The sequence below is a fragment of the Notamacropus eugenii genome, chromosome 1 (genome assembly GCF_028372415.1).
Source record: "Notamacropus eugenii isolate mMacEug1 chromosome 1, mMacEug1.pri_v2, whole genome shotgun sequence".
Taxonomy (NCBI): Eukaryota; Metazoa; Chordata; class Mammalia; order Diprotodontia; family Macropodidae; genus Notamacropus; species Notamacropus eugenii.
The window spans coordinates 109,941,506-109,958,515 of NC_092872.1; positions in this window are offsets into that span (position 1 = coordinate 109,941,506).

Below are 17,010 nucleotides of genomic sequence, written 5' to 3' on the forward strand. Positions count from 1 at the left end.
TCTTTTCTCCCTCTGAGAATCACTTTTCTCCACCCATCAAAGCTTTCTCTATTCCCTTCATCTTATTGTTCATTTTCTTGAACCTCTTTCCAATTTCCTTTGGTGTTTGAGAGTTGGATTTCTAGAACTGCTTTAAGACAATGTTTCTACAAGAAAACAGGATAGAAATTCTTCAAGTTACCTTTCAACCTTGGATATGTGCAGCTAGATGATAAATACATTTGTACAGAGTGACTTCTTTAAAATGATAGTCATCACCTGAGGAATGGAAGAAATGGGGAAAAAGTATTTAAAGTCTCAAGCTCTTAAAGTTTTTCATTTAAGCAGTATTTTACTGACAGAGCTGAAAGGAAAAGGAAACATCAAAAGATAGAATATTGAGTACATTATTAAGATTGAATAATTTCTTCTGAATTTGGGGGGAGGGTGATCCTTTGCAAGCCAATTTCCTCTTTCTTTGCATTCAGCATTAAATGAAATGAACATTTCATCAAAATACTTAATGGTTTTTCTAGAAACTTTGGAATAGGAGTAGAAATTGCTCCTTTGATTTATTTAGTGTAGGGAATCCCTAATGAGGACTTTATTGCATTTTTGGTTCCTTACGGAAGTCTCCCCAAATCGAGTGCATGGATCCCAGGATATGTGTATGACAACTTCTTAAGATATGGGAAAAAGATATTAGAATTTCTTTCTAATTTATTTTTAAATAAAAATATGTTTTAAAAGGAAAAAATAAGCTTTACTAATATCCATATGCAAATTGATGCTGACATCTTCACCTGGTTCATATATTAGATGATCACATGTCACATAAGGTACATGAAATACCTTGAGATCCACAATGAGGAGGGGTTGGCAGTGACAACCTTCCTTATTCATTTACTTTTAGTATATTGCTACAGATAAAAATTTATATATGTCCACTTTAATAGATTATGTCATCTAACTTTGGCAAAGTTTACCCTCACGTGATGGACAAATGGCTTAAAAAGACTCTCAAAGAAATGATGACCAAAGATATACTTACAAAGTGAAAGCATGTGAATGACCAGAAAATGACAGAACTGACACTTGTCTTACTCTGAGCTCTTCATTAGCAATATTATAAGGCAAAAAACAATTTTCTAATAAGTTCTAACAAGAAGCAAAAAGTTGAAAAATTCTAAAAATGATTATAAATATAAATTCATAACTATTGTTATAATACAAAGCCATCCTGATTAGCAAGACATTTAAAACTTAAGCATCTAGTACATGAAGACAATATTCTACAATTTTTTCCATCAATGTACAAAGTCATGAAATACTCAGTATAAGACTTACAAATTTTCACTAACCTTAGCAATAAATGTTTCTAAGCTTCTTTTGGCTTATTTTACTTATTAGTGTAAACATAATTCCAAACACTTGTTCTTTCTGCTGTGGTAAAACATAAAATGATACATGGAAAATATAAGATCAAACTGAAATGTATTCTGTTATCAGCAAATCCTATTGAACAAAGATAGAAAATATGACTGGAGGTGTAAAGAAACAAATATTATGGAGAATTATGAATTATACGATAATTGCTACACAGTACAGAAGTTTCTAACGTCAACTTATGGCATTTTCTAGAGTCTGTGAAATACATTAAAGGTACCTTTTATTTTTTAAAAAATGTTGTATGGGAGAAGACATATTCTTCATAGAAAATAATTTCTTTGATGTAGCATATATATCTTATATGAAATAAATACTCACACATAATAATGAATGATCCCAAAGGGAAAAGTCAGTGGGGATGCTCCCACAAGGTGTGCCAGTATACTGAGCCCATCTTCTATGGGCTTGTGCCTGTGATGTAGGACAGTTACTATTCTCCCCACCCCTTTCTTTTCTGATGAGGGAATTGACTCAGAGAAGTTAGATAAAAGAGAATTCAGTTAGTAAATGGAATGAAGTGTTACTGTACTCAGGTCTCCTCAATCCAAATCTGAATTCAGGGCTCTTTCTATTCCTCTGAATTCAGGGCTCTTTCTATTCCTCTTTCCAGGAAAGACATAGTAACAAAAACTGCTATATTCTTATGCTTCTTGATTTTGAAACTTGATAACGAATACTCCATTACTCCTTGTGATATCTGAATAAGACACATTTAAAAGCAACAATTAACACATTTTCATGGTACAGATAAAACATTACTGTTATCTTACTGTAATTATTCAAAAAACAAAATTAGTACAACTCAGCTGTTAAGAAAAAAAACTGTTGGGTATTGCTTGTTGTATATTCAGCCTATTTGTCACATCAAAATTCTATGTGTTGTGTCAAAATGTGAGGCAAGAAAACACTAAGCAATGTAGTACAAAGGAAAGAATATTGACTCTGGAAGCAGGATCTGAATAAAATCCCTGTATTTGATGTTAGATGTGTGAGAGATCTTAGACATCATTTAACTTTTCTAAACTATGGATTTTTTAATTTTTTTAAAACATTTATAAAATGAGTAAGGGAAGTTGGGTGGTGCAGTTGATAGAGTATTGTACCTTTAGTCAGGAAGACTCATCTTCCTGAGTTCAAATATGCCTCAGGCACTTACTAGCTGTGTAATCCTGGGCAACTCACTTAACCTTGCTTGTCTCAAGTTTCCTCATCTGTAAATTGAACCAGAGAAGGAAATGACAAACCACTCCAGTATCTTTGCCACGAAAATCCCAAATGAGGTCACAAAGAATTGGACACAATTGAAACAACTGAACAACAACATCAATAATGAGTAGACTGAACTAGAAGGTCTCTAAGGTCTTTATGTTCTAGATCTAGAATCCTATAAGCCTACTGAAAAGTTTCCCTTTTATCCCCTCCTCTATATTAAAGGCATTTAACAGACACAGTTCTTGTGCTGGGGAAGTATCAGTTTCTACCCCTGAATCAAATCATCAAACATTTATTAAGCATTTACTATATGCCAGGCAGTATACAAAGCATTGGGAATATACATACAAGGTGAAAGTCTCTGCTGTCAGGGATTTTACATTCTAATGGGTATGGGCACTTGTGTGTTCATCCTTCATTTTCAGAGGACCATGACATCAGAGAAATGATGACATGACTTGCACTTGACTTTGTTTTGAGTGAGGGAGGGCTGTGCAGGTCTCCAGCCTCACTTTCTCCTCCAGAGCCATCTGAATCCAGTGACCAGATATTCATCAGGATGACTGCAGATGGTCTGGGATTCAATGGGAGACCTTGGTCTTTTAGACTAAGGTCTTTCCAGGTACTGACTTAGAGTGAGATAATGCCCATTCAGTGAATAGGCCTCTTTAAAAAGTAGTCAGAGGACGACTCCTTTAAATAGAAAGGAAAAATAAATGAATGAATGAATGAATAAATAAATAAATGATCAGACAAATGAACAAACAAATAAATAAATAAATTGCACTGGGAGGGGCAGGAGCCTCAGGGTTGTTGTTTCAAAGAGAAACAGCTACTATTGGCATTCACTCTAAGCTAGGAGGGTCCAAAAAACAGTCATTGAGTGGAGCTTGGACAGGGATCAATTGCTGTTCAGTCTATGGACTTCAGAGTGCACTGGGTCTATGGTTTTAGGGAAGAAAAAGAAAGAAAGGAAGGAAGGAAAGAAGGAAAGAAGGAAGGAAGGAAGGAAGGAAGGAAAGAAGGAAGGAAAGAAGAAAGTTAACTGGACAGTTTCTGGCCATCAAAATTTACCCTCTTTTGGAGAGGAGAAGGAAGGGGAGAGGGAGAGGCTGAGAGAGAAGATGAGCTGAGTTAACCAGCTAGCTGGGTCTCCATTCAGGCAGCTCGGACTACTCACTGGATGTGTTCATCCTTCATTTTCAAAGAGGACCATGACATCAGAGAAATGATGACATGACTTGCACTTGACTTTGTTTTGAGTGACAAACACAACCTGTCAAAACAAAGCCATGAACACTTAAAAGGAAGCTGAAAGTGGGGGAGGGATGAGAAGAAAGTACTTCACTAAAGGACTTTGTAAAGAAAATATGAGAGAGTTAGGCTTATGGTCTGGAGAGGAATAAAGGTTGTTCTGTTAAGCAATTTTCTTTGCCTGGTATCCTACAATTATATTAGGTGCTGGAGATAATTTTCTTTTAAAAATAAAGCCCTTCCTAGAGAACAAGACATGTACTGGGGAGGGGGAAGAGAAAGAGAAGGTAAAGGGAGACAACATGCAGAGAAGGATGCAGGACATACACCATAAGTAGATAGGTAGTTAGTTACAAAGTAAATTAATAAATACAAAGAAATTTTGGTAACCGAGAGCAATCCTGTCTGAGAAGATCAAGAAAGACTTTATCCATGAGTGGGCACATGCATTAAACCTTGAAAGCAATTAAGGGGTCTAATTAATAAAAGTAATAAAAGTAAATATGATATCTGTGCAAAAGGATGGAGGGAGGAAAGCCTATCAAATATTTCCTCTCTCTTAGACTATGGTTTGTTTTTTTTTAAACTAGCCCACAAAGTCTCTTTTATTTTCCAAGAAATATATGAGGGACATTTCTCATACTGCTAAATATCGAGCTTGCTTTCATAACAGAACTAGCAGCCACAGAGAAAAAAAAAATGAAGTTTCTGTATGTGCTTAGAAGCTTCTCCAGTGATTTCAAAGTTTAAAGGATAAACTCTGAGGCTCCAATGATGGCTCATGAAGCAAAAATGTTAGCCAATCATGAGGTAATATTTTATATGGAGGTTTTTCAATCCACAAAGAACCCAGTATTTAACTGAGTTTACCATTGAAATGCATTCCTTTAACTTGCAATTGACTGGCTAATTTTGTCTGGACCTTGGCAGTTACTTAATGCAAAACCTCTGTTCATAGCAGCTGAGCTGATTGAATAAAAAAAAAAAGACCTTACCCTGTGGAATTTATTGGTGGGGAGTATCTGCAGGGGGATGCTACCTGCCTGGCTAAGACTAGATTTGAATTTATTAGCTGCCTCTTCTGCCCAGAGGTGCCTCTGTCCCACAGGGGTACTCCTACTTTGGACTCATGTGAACCAGGATCTGTGGAGGAATCTGACCTTGAAGAAAGAGGACATAGCTTTTCTCATACTTACTGTCATGTTGTGTCTTCACCTGAAATTATTGCAGAAAATATAATTAAATAACCCTTAGCTCATATTGAGGGCAGCCCCACAATGTATTAATAGAGACACATCTGGAAAATAATCAATGAATAAATTTGTATATGACAGCTAATTATGTCTTCCACTACAGAAGAAATCCTTAAAACACAAGAGACTCATAAACTTGTATTTATAAATACTTAAAACACAAAACCTATATACTCTCCTGAAAGGCTGAAAAGATTAATAGGAGGCTTTTGGGACTGCTGAACAGACCTTTCACTTCAGAACTGCACCTTCTAAGCAACCCAGTCAAAGTTTCTATTTTCTGGTCAGCCAGGCATGGAAATATCATTGATCATCTCCACAAAGAACTCCATACCTAGCCAAAGATAGCTTCATCTCAGCCTTAGCTCAACCTGACCCTTTCAGAATCTCAGGAAAACAGCTTCAGATCCCAGGTAGACAATCATGGTTTCATCCAAGCTGTGTTAGAAAGGCCTATGGAAAAATACAATCTTATACCATCCCTAAAGCCTGTGGTTAGAGCCTATTACATTGGGGAAGGACCTCATAAAGAGCTTTTAGCAGTCAGAGGTACCAGCATTGAATAGACCTGGAGAGGGAGGGTCTAGTCTGGCTCACTATACTTAGGACCAGGCAAGTCTTTTAGTTCCAGAGCTTTACCTAAGCACAGGAACCCCCAACCTAGATATTGAGGCAGGTGAGATAAATTAACCAACATTAAAACAAATTAAAACTTTAAGTGTAATGAGGAAGCAGCCTCAATTTCATATATACGGAGGAAAGGGATAAACCTCAAAACTGAGAGTGACCCCGGAAGAAATCCTGGGTGAAACTCCAGTGGAAAAAAATGTCTTCCAATGACTTCCAAGAGTATTTGGAAGAAATAGTAATGATGATGATACCAGCAAAAATAATTAACATTTGTATATTGCCTAATATATTCCAGGCATGGTGCTAAGTGCATTACAAATATATATCATTTGATCCTCACAACAATCTTTGTAGGTAAATGCTACCAACACCTCCATTTTACAGATGAGGAAACTGAAACAAACAGATATTAAGTGACTTGCCTGAGATTTCATAGCTAATGAGTGTCTCAGGCCAAATTTGCTTTCAAATCTTCCTGACTCCAGTCCTAGCTGTTTTTGAATGAACAGGAGATACAGAATGGAAAAAAAAAAAAAACAGTGAAAAAGAAAATTGAGATCTAAGAACCAATGAAGGAAAAAATCACTCAAAAACTGAAAGCTCCCAAATTAGAAAATGCCAGAAAGAAAATAATAATTCAATAGCACTATAAAAAATAATAAAAGAAAACCAAACAATTGATCAAACAGAACACAATATAAAAAATGTAGTATCAAAACAATTGACCTGGAAAATAAGTTGAGAGAGAAGAATTAGTAAAATATCTGAAGATCATGATAAAAACTTCTGAGAACCATATTTCAAGAAAATAGAATGACTTTGAATGAATAAGGTATTTTGACTACTATAAGGAACCAAATTAACTGTAAAGGACATATGAAGAAAGACAGTATCTGTATACAGAGAAAGAAGTGATTAATAGAAGTATGTATAGAGCTATTTTACATGTACACCTTATTTCTGTCTAATGGCAACCATCTCTAAAGTGGGGAGGGAAAAAAAGAATTCACATGATAATTTTATTGGAATAGCAAGGAGCATAGTAGACTTGCAGTTTGTTATGTGCAATCAACTTTTTTATTATACTATAATATGGAAATTCTTGTTTTATTCTATAAATTAAAAATATAATTTAATAATGAAATAAAGAAAATTTAAATGAAATCCAACCAGAACTAATAGAACCTGAGGGCAAAGTGAAAATAGAATATACTGGTCAGCTCCAGGAAGAAACTAAAGGAAAACTTCCAGGGATATCAACAGAAAAAACTCAGAGCTTCAACATCAATGAAAAAAAAAATTAGAAAAAAAGAAATTCAAATGCCAAGGAATAAAAATAAAGATTATACAAGACTTAGCAGTTGCCAAAACAAAGAAGAAGGAAACTTGAAATATGATATGCCATAAAGCAAGAAATAAAGGTTACAGCAAAGGATAACCTATTCAGCAAAATTAAATAAATTACCCTAGCAAGATGATATGGGCTTTTAATGAGACAGAGGATTTTCAAGTATTCTGCATGAAAAAGGTCAAACTGAATAGACATTTGGAAGAGAACATGTAGTTTCCAAGAGAAATGTAGACAAGCATACACATTTGTTTCATTGAAAAGGTGTATACGGGGATGAAATATTTGCACATTGATAAGGGGAAAAGAAACAAATATCTTCTAGGATTTGTAATATCCTTAAGGGTTATGGACAATGGTCAAAATGGCAAAGGATGTACAAGTGGTTTTGTTCTATTTCAATGATCTTAGGAGAAGATAAAAATTGGAAGGAAAGTAAAGGAAAGTGGAAGAAAGGAGGAAGAAATAGAAGGAAATTACCCTCTAATATTTTTTTTCTCTTACAAATTTAATTTGGTAAAAATGAGAAGGAAATATATAAATGGGGGAAAATCTTTGCAGCCATTTGCTCTAATGGATATCTTTTATACAAGATATACAACTTATAAAACTAAATAATTCCTCAGCAGATAAAGAGTTAAAGAATATGATTAGGCAGTTTTCAAAGGAAAAAAAGTCTAAACTGTTAGTAATCATGCAAAAATATCCTAAATCACTCTGCTGTTCTTCAGTTTTTCAGCCATATCTGACTCTCCATGATCCCATGGACCATATCCATGGAGTTTTCTTGGCAAAGTTTGCCATTTCCTTTTCTAGTGTGTCCCCATTTTACAACTGAAGAACTGAGACAAATAGGAGTTAAATGACTTGCCCAGAATCACACAACTAATATATGTCCAAGGCAGGATTTGAACTCAGATTTCCTAACTCCAGGGCTAATACACTATCCATTGCAGCACCTGGCTGCCCCAAATCACTATTACTAATACAAAGTGCAGTAACTTTGAGGTTTGACCTATGAAGCCAGCAAAGATGACAAAATAGAGAAATACAAGAGAGACTGGGAAAATAAGTATCTTAGTTAACTATTGATGGACATGTGAAGTGGTTTAGCCCTTATAGAAAGCAATTTGGGACTATGCCCCCAAAGTAATTAACGTACATTTGACCTAGTTATGCCACTTATACCCTATATTTTGACTTATACCCCCAAAGAAATTAAAAGAAAAGGAAAATAACCTTTTTGTACAAAAATATTTATAGTACTTTTCATGGTAAATAACTAATTGAGAGAGGCAATTCCTACTGGGAATTGTCTAAAATTATAGCATATGAATATAATTAGATATTATTGTGTCATAAGAAATTTTGAAATGGATAATTTTGGAGAAATTAGAGAGACCTATATGAAATACTACAGTGGAAAGTGAGTATAAATAGTAAAACAATTTATACAATAAGAGCTTTATAGAAAAAACTCCAAAAGATTGTATAACTCTTATCAATGAAATAATATACCTTAAGTCCAAAATAAAGAAGATGAAACATAGCACTACTTCCTGACAGAGAAATGATATACTTAAAATATTCAAGGAGAAATATATTTTTGTACATGATTCATGTAGGTACTTGTTTTGTTTTGCTAGGTGGCTATTTAAGTGTTTATTTTTTAAACTGCTCAATATTTGTGAAAAGGTAGTGTGAAGCAGAGATTAATTTAAAAGAATAAAGTAAATAAGTAAGTAGATAAGCAAAATTCTATATATGATGTCTAGTGACCATGGGCAAATCATTTAACTAGGTGCAGCTATGTGGTTCAGTGGATTGGGTGCTGGACTTGGAGTCAAAAAGACTCGAATTAAAATCCAGTAGCTGATATTTACTAGCTATGTGACTATGGCCAAGTCATTTCACATCTGTTTGCTTCAGTTTCCTCAAATGTAAAATGGGAATAATAATAACACCTATTTCTCAAGATTGCTGTAAGGCTCAAATGAAGTAATACTTGTAAAGTGATTAGCACAGTGTCTAGTACATTGTAAATGCATATAAAAGCTAGTTATCATAATAATAGGGCAGCTAGATTGCACAGAGTATAGAGTACCCAGGCTAGAGTCAGGAAGTCTCATCTTTCTGAATTCAAATTTGGCTTCAGACATTTCTTAGCTGTGTGACCCTGGGCAAAGCACTTAACCCTGGTTGCCTTGGTTTTCTCGTTTGTAAAATGAGCTTGAGAAGGAAATAGCAGATTTCCATTTCAAATAATATCTTTTCCAAGAAAACCCCAAATGAGGTCACAAAGATCTTAACAGAAACAGAAGAGATTAAGAAAAGGTGGCAAGAATTAAAAAAAAAAAAACTATGCTAGAAAGATCTTTACATCATCAATAACCACTATGATGTGCTTTCTGATCTAGAGTCAGACATCCTGCAGAATGGAGTCAAGCAAGCCTTAGTAATAATCATTGCTAATGATAAGGCTACTGGAGACAACAGAATTTCAGCTAAACTATTCAAAATTCTAAAAGATGATGCTGTTAAACTGGTACACCTAACATGCCAGCAAATTTGGAAAACTTGACAGTATACAATGAATTGGAAAAGATCAGTTTATGTTCCAATCCTAGAAAAGGGTAATGGTAAACATTGTTCAAATTACCAAATACTTGCACTCATTTTACATGCCATTAAGGCTATGCTTAAGATTCTGCAAGTTGGTTTTCAGCAATATGTGAACTGAGAATTACCAGAAGAATGGGTTAGATGGAGAAACTAGAGATCAAATTGCCTACATTCACTGGATTATGGCGAAAGAAAGGTAATTCTAGAAAAAATCTACTTCTGCCTTATTAACTACACTAAAGATTTTGTATGGATCACAAAGGTGAGTCCTCAAGGGGATGGGAATACCAAATCTTCTTACTTGTCTCCTGGGGAACCCATTCACAAGTCACGAATCAACAGTAAAGTGAACATGGAACAATTGATTTAAGATTGAAAAAGGCTATATAATATCACTTTATTTATTGAACTCATACCAGAATGTATCATGCAAAATGCCAGGCTGGATGAATCAAAAGTTGGAGTTAAAGTTGCTAGGAAAAATGTAACATTCTCAGATATGCAATTGAAACTAGTCTAATGGCAGAAAGTGAAGACAAATTAAGAATCCTCTTAATGAGGGTTAAAGAAGAGAGTGTAAAAGCTCCCTTGAAGCTTAACATAAAAAAAAAAAAAAATTAAAAACTAGATCATGGCAACTGGTTGCATCACTTCCTGCAAACAGAGGGAGAAGAAATGGAAGCAGTATCAGATTTTATGTTCTTGGACTCAAAAATCACTGCTGACAATGACTGCAGCCATGAAATTAAAAGGTCCTTGCTCCTTGGAAGGAGAGCTATGGCAAATTTGGACAAAAATCAGATACCACCTTTCCAACAAAGGTCCATATAGTCAAAGATATGCTTTTTCCTGTAGCAATGTATGGATGTGAGAGATGGATTTTAAGGAAAACCAAGTGTTGCATACTCAATACTTTCACACTGTTGTGCTATAGAAGACTTTTGAGGGTTTAGAAAGGAGATCAAATCAGTCAATAATTAAAAAAAATTCTAATGATTCCGCAGAAGGTCAAGTATTTGAACTGAATCTTAAATACTTTGACTACATAATGAGAAGACAGGACTCATTGAAAAAAAATCCTGACATTGGGAAAGATTGAAGGCAAAAAGATAAGAGGACAGCAAAGGATGAGATGGATAGATAGTATTATGGAAACAATGAAGATGAAATTGGACAGACTTCAAGAGATAGTGGAGGACAGAAGGTTCTGGAATGCTATGGCCCATGAGATCATGAAGAGTTAGAAATGACTGAATAACAACATCAACACAATGGTCCTTAGTATTCTCAAATATGATAGTAATGGGTCTGTTGACCTCTATGGTCATCAAAATTCTATAAGCATTAGGCTATAAAACATTATGGAAAATTACTATTGTAAGAGGATACCTAAGCTATGAAAATTTCATAGAAGTGGATGGAATCTACAAACTAAATCATGTAGAGCTAAAGAAAAGTCAAATTTTCCCTTGTCACTGAAGAGTGCTGTTATAAGGAAATGACCTTTAGGAAATGATGCATACAATCACTAACTACTCTAAATACATTTCTGAACCAGAAAGCAGGATGTGTAGTTTGAGACAATGGATTATGTTCTAATTTGTGAAGCTTCTTGGAACAGTGAGAAGAATGCTAAATTTGAAGTCAGTATATGGCTTTTCATGCTGTTCTACATACTGTGGACCAAGCCTCACATTCCTTATTTGCCAGAACAAATAAACAACCAAAAACTTTGGACTAGACCTATAATTTCTTTGGTGTAGAGAACACAAAACAAGGGAATTCCCTGTCTGCCAATGTAGATCAAGAAACTTGAAATCTTAGAAAACTACTTGTGGATTTTAAAAAGAGAGCTTGCTCACTTCATTTAACTTAGGGTGTCAACACAAAGGTATGGAAAATATATCCTGAGCCAGTTCAATTACGTGTAAATTCATATTTTTTATTTTTTATGTAATTTGATGAGTAGAGGAGTTAAGATTTAAAATTCTTGAAAAAAAACTTGTTTATTGTAACAACAATTGTTATGTATTTGCAATGTTAATTATGTTAATGAGAATTAAAGATCTTTGCCATCTATTAATGGACCTGAGCATTAAGGGAAGTTTGATTTTGGGAGATTTGTTTTGTAGGAAGGCCCACACAGTTTGTTAATTTCTAATGAGGCACTGGTTCTCAAGGGTTGTAATGCCCTCTGGCTCTGAAAATTGTATGTAGAGTCTGAGGTGAGGTTTTGTTTTGAGACTTATTCATCATTGTTTGATCACAGGAGACTCTGGGTAGCCACTAAGGAGCCTCCAGGCTTTGAAAACCCAGAAGTTGGTTCTTCTTTCTCTGGCAATGATATATGTATTGCTTATGGTCAGACAGTTGGAAGCCTTGTCTGTTGGTCGTTCTGTTTGTAATTTGTGTTTGTAATTTCTTTTTGTATTTTCTCTAAAGCTCAGGGAGCTGACTTTTCCCCATGAACTAAGTGAATGATATATATGCTTGATTAAAGTATATTGTTTCTCCCTCAAAAGTTACTTTCCTTTTAGAAAAGCAGATCTAAGAATCTGTACAGCAGGTCCTCTTGTGTATATCTGGTTCTTGCTGATATAGTATTAATACTTCAATTTTTGATAGGTTGATTTGTGTTGCTTAAAAAAAAGAGACAGCAGAAAACCAAATCAATAGAATATCCAGTGCAAGGTGAAATCTAAGCAACCAGAAAGAATAAAAAGCAATGAACAGAGCATATTATATACAGTTGTATGTTAATAAAATTGAGAAAACAAAAAAGAAATAGAACAATATCTTGAAATATAAAATACTCAAACTATGAGATCAGATTGAAATCTTAAATAGCTTGATCTTAGAAAAGGAAATAGATTTAATTGTAAGGGAACTCTCAAAGAAAAAACTCCTTTTCCCAATGAATTCACAGGAGAATTCTATCCAAAGAACAGTTAATACCCATAGTTCACAAATTATTTTCAAAAATTGTTAACCAAAGAACCCTAAGAAAAGTACCTAGAGTACTGAAAGGAAAAGAGACTTGCTCAGTTGGCATGTCTCAGGCTCTTAGCCTGGTTATTTATGTGCTTTTTATCACAATTAGAAATCTTTTAAAAAATTATAATTAATTGTAAAACGAGGGTGTGAAAAATCCATCTCTGAGGGTGTTGTGAGGATCGAATGAAGAAATGCTCATGAAAGCACTTTTAAAGTATGGTACCATGGTACCATGTAAAGAATTCTGGATCACATGCTAGCTGTATTGGGCTCAGACTGAGGAAGTGCTTCTTATTTACTAGGAATCCCTGAGCAAATCACTAACCATCTCTGGCTTTTGTTTTCCTCATCTACAAAATGAGTGGGTTGGACTAGATGACCTCTAAGGTCTACACCTATGATTCTAACAGATGAATATAATGTATTACTGCTAAGAGTCTACTGATAAGCGTATTTTAGTCCTTTGAAGTACTCGTGGGACTTTCAGGAAAGAGTCAGATAGACCAGAAAAGCATAATGCAATCGGGCTTTTATTATGAAGTTTTCAAAAACTCTTTCACAAAAGTAGGCTTGAAGCCTAAAACTCAACCAACCAACCAACCAACCAAACAGCAGCAACTAAGGGAAGAAGTGCAAGACAGTAGGGGATAAAGATTGAATAGTGGTTTGAGAAACTGGTATAATAAAGACAGTAGATTCTTTCGTTGTCAGACTGGGGAATTATGGATCTTTAGCTCATTTTAGTGGTGAGGAAGCAAGTGGTTACCTAGGTTCTTTGTAGAGACTGTCTTCAAATTGAGCTCACACTGTTTCACCAAAATTTCCATTCTTGATACTAGCGTGAGGGCTGCCTGGGTTGTAATACAGTACTATTTATACAAAGTCTGCTTATTTAAAGAAACATAAGTCTTGGATTTTAGACTAACAAACAGGTTCTAACTGAGGCATGTATATTTGATTCCCCATCTCTGGTTGGGTCCTCAGGCAGGCAGATATGAGGAACTGGTCAGGAGTTTGCTGAATCAAAATAGGGAGTATCAACATGGGGTATGGAAATCTCTAGACAAGAGCAAGAAGCAGATATTAGATACAACAAGGGTATATTTCCAGTGTCCAGAACAGAAACTGCATGATTCAAATAAGTTTTATGGAAATCAGAATATTTCATAAGCTTCAGAATTTTTAAACTAGTGTTATAGTTGAAACCAATTTGTTCTAAGCAATTTAACTATTATTCATCACATTCCCATTTTACAATTTTGTTCTAGATGTTCATTGACTTCACAAACAATATAAACTCATGCCGGCCTCAGATTGTATAATCACAAATTTTGAATTAATGGAGTCCAACATAATGAAATTTAATTTTATCCATTTTTATTCCCTAAAATGTTAGTTTTGCCAAAGGCAGCTTTATACTGATTCAGATGATTATGGCAAAATTATGCCATGTTAAACCAATGTTGATTTGTTCAAAATAGAGCAAAATATGAAGAAAAATTCCCAAGGTAACTGGATGCCCTTTTTGTACTTAATTAAAATATCTAATAATTAGTTGACTGTTAGTTCAAAGTCCCATCTTTTCTGATCCTTGTTTACAAATTGTTGAAGATGTTTGGTCTGTAATATATCTGTAATTAAATTCTATGATTCTCTGGTTCTACATCATTACTGAAATGCTGTGTCAATATGATTGCTTCCTCCTTCAGTTTCCCACATCATATTATTGAAACCTTTCGTTTGCATTTCTTCATTTCCCCTTCTATCCTAGTTACTCCTATAGCATCTCAAAGTTGACACTTTAAAATAGAACTCATCTTTCTCACATCCTCCAAATCCTTCCATTTTCCCAATGTTTTTATTACTGTCAAGGGTATCACCATTCTTCCAGTCTCTCTGACTTCCAACCTCATTATTCTCCTTGAATCCTCACTTGTCTTCACCCTACATATCCATTGTATTTTAAATCATGCCAGTTTTCTACTCACAACATCACTCATAGGCTCTCCATATCCACTACCTTAGAATAATTTTCACCGTCTTTCACCTGAACTATTCAATAACATTTCAATTCATCTTCCTCCCTTGAATGTCTTCCCACTCCAAATCATACTCCACTTATCTGTCAAAAAATATTTTCCTAAAATTCAGATATGACCATGACAAATCCTTTTCTCAACTATTACCTCTAAGAGCAAATATAAAACTTCTGTTATCTGAAGCCCTTCACAATCTGGTTCCCTACTACTTTTCTTCTCTTTTTATCCTTTTCTCTTCTCCACATAACTCTTTGTTCTAGCTTCACAGGCTTCTTTATATATGACATTCTATTTCATGGCACCATTCTTTTTCACTGACTGTAACCCATACTTGAAATGTTCTTTCACCTTACCTCTAACACTGTTTTCTTCAATACTTAGCTTAGATCTCCCTTCCATAAGTGACCTTTTAATAACTTCTAATCTTTAATACTGGGAGTCCCTTCTCTCTGAGATTAACTTTCATTTACATTGTTTGTAACTTTATGAACATAGGTTTTTTTTGCGTGTTGACTCACCCATTAAAATGTGAATTCCTTTATGACAGGGACAGTGTACTCCCCCTCCTCCACTCCAGCTCTTACCATAGTGCCCGACACTGCACTTAATAAATAACTATTGCCAGATCTGGTGACTTTTTTCCTTTTTAGTAGAAAGTAATTTCTTTGTGGCAAAAGATTTTTTTTTTCATTTTGGTGGTCCCACTGCCTAGTACAGTTCCTTTCTGTCATTTGTTGTTTAGTAAATGTTGAATTGAATTATTAAATTATAGTGTATATTCAAGTTAGTTCAACTAAAAACAAACAAACAAGAAAAAAACAAAGCTGTACTGTCCTCTATGATTTGTATACTAATATGGGATATTATGAACACAAGTTCACTATATATGAAGAATTGAAGAACCTGAATTATATCCAAGAAGGATAGCATTCTAACTGGAAGGAACAGGCATTTTGTGAGAAATAATACTATATCAAGCTATAACAGAAGCTAGGAAGTCTAAAAAGTATACAAGGAGAGAGAAAATTTCAGACATGTGGAACCATTTGTGTAAAGGTGCAGAGGCCAGAGAGGAAAGAACGTGCATTAGGAAAACAAATTGTAGGCTAGTTGTGCCAGAACAGAGAATGTTAGAAAGGGAATAATAGAGAATAAGACTTGAAAGGTGGGTTATGGGAATATTGTGGAAAACTTTTAAAAGCCCGCTAAGGATGATGTGTTTTATCCTGGAGGCAATAGGGAGAAATTAAAAATGTAAAACTTCAGTATATATTTGCTAATGCTAGTATCAGTATTAGTCATTACAGAGAACCTAGTTCTGTACTCTTCAGTATATTCCGGCTATCAGGTGATTTTCTTTCTTTTTTTAATTAAAATTTTTCTTTTAATTGTGAATTGTGCAAAAAAGTATTAACATTTTAATATATGAAGAACAGAATGAATTATATATGAAATATATAACTATGTGTGACTGTTTTATAAAGTGTAAATTAAATGTAACATTTAACACTACTGAACTTCCTTCTGCTCTCTTCTGTGTATTTGTTTTTTGATATTCTTTTCTTTTTTGTATCAATATTACTATACATCAAATTTATCCTGACACACTTCTCTCCTTTGTAACCTTGTAAAAAAAAGACACCTTCCTTGAAATGAATGGAGTACATGGTTCATCATTAACCTTCTGAAGTTATGATTTATCATTTTGTTGATAAAACTTCTTGTTTTTCAGATGTTTTCATCTATACTATAATAGTTGTTCTATAACTTTTTCATGATTCTTAATTTCTCATTAGTTTATTCATATCTTTCTAGGTTTCTCAGAATCTATTTCTTTTGTTATTTCTCATGGTGAAAAGATATCAGTATATTTATACGATATAACTTGTTCAGCCAATCTCAAATTGATAAAAACTCAATTTTCTTGAAAGTCTTTGCTACCTAACAAAATGATGTTATCTCTTTGGAGGGGGATACAAATAAGTCCTTTCTCTCAGTCTTTGACCTCTTTGGGATGTAGGTCATTATGTATGTTCCTAGTGAGAACAAATGCAAAATTTAAGGATTTTTTTGCTATAATTTCAAAGTGCATTCCAGAATGGCTCCACCAAAAGTGCTTCGAATGTGCCTAACTTTCCATAATCCACAACTCTTCTAACAATTGTCTTTTTTCTCTTTTGTTATATTTAACAATCTGATGGATAAGTGAAATCTGAGTTTTTGAAATATG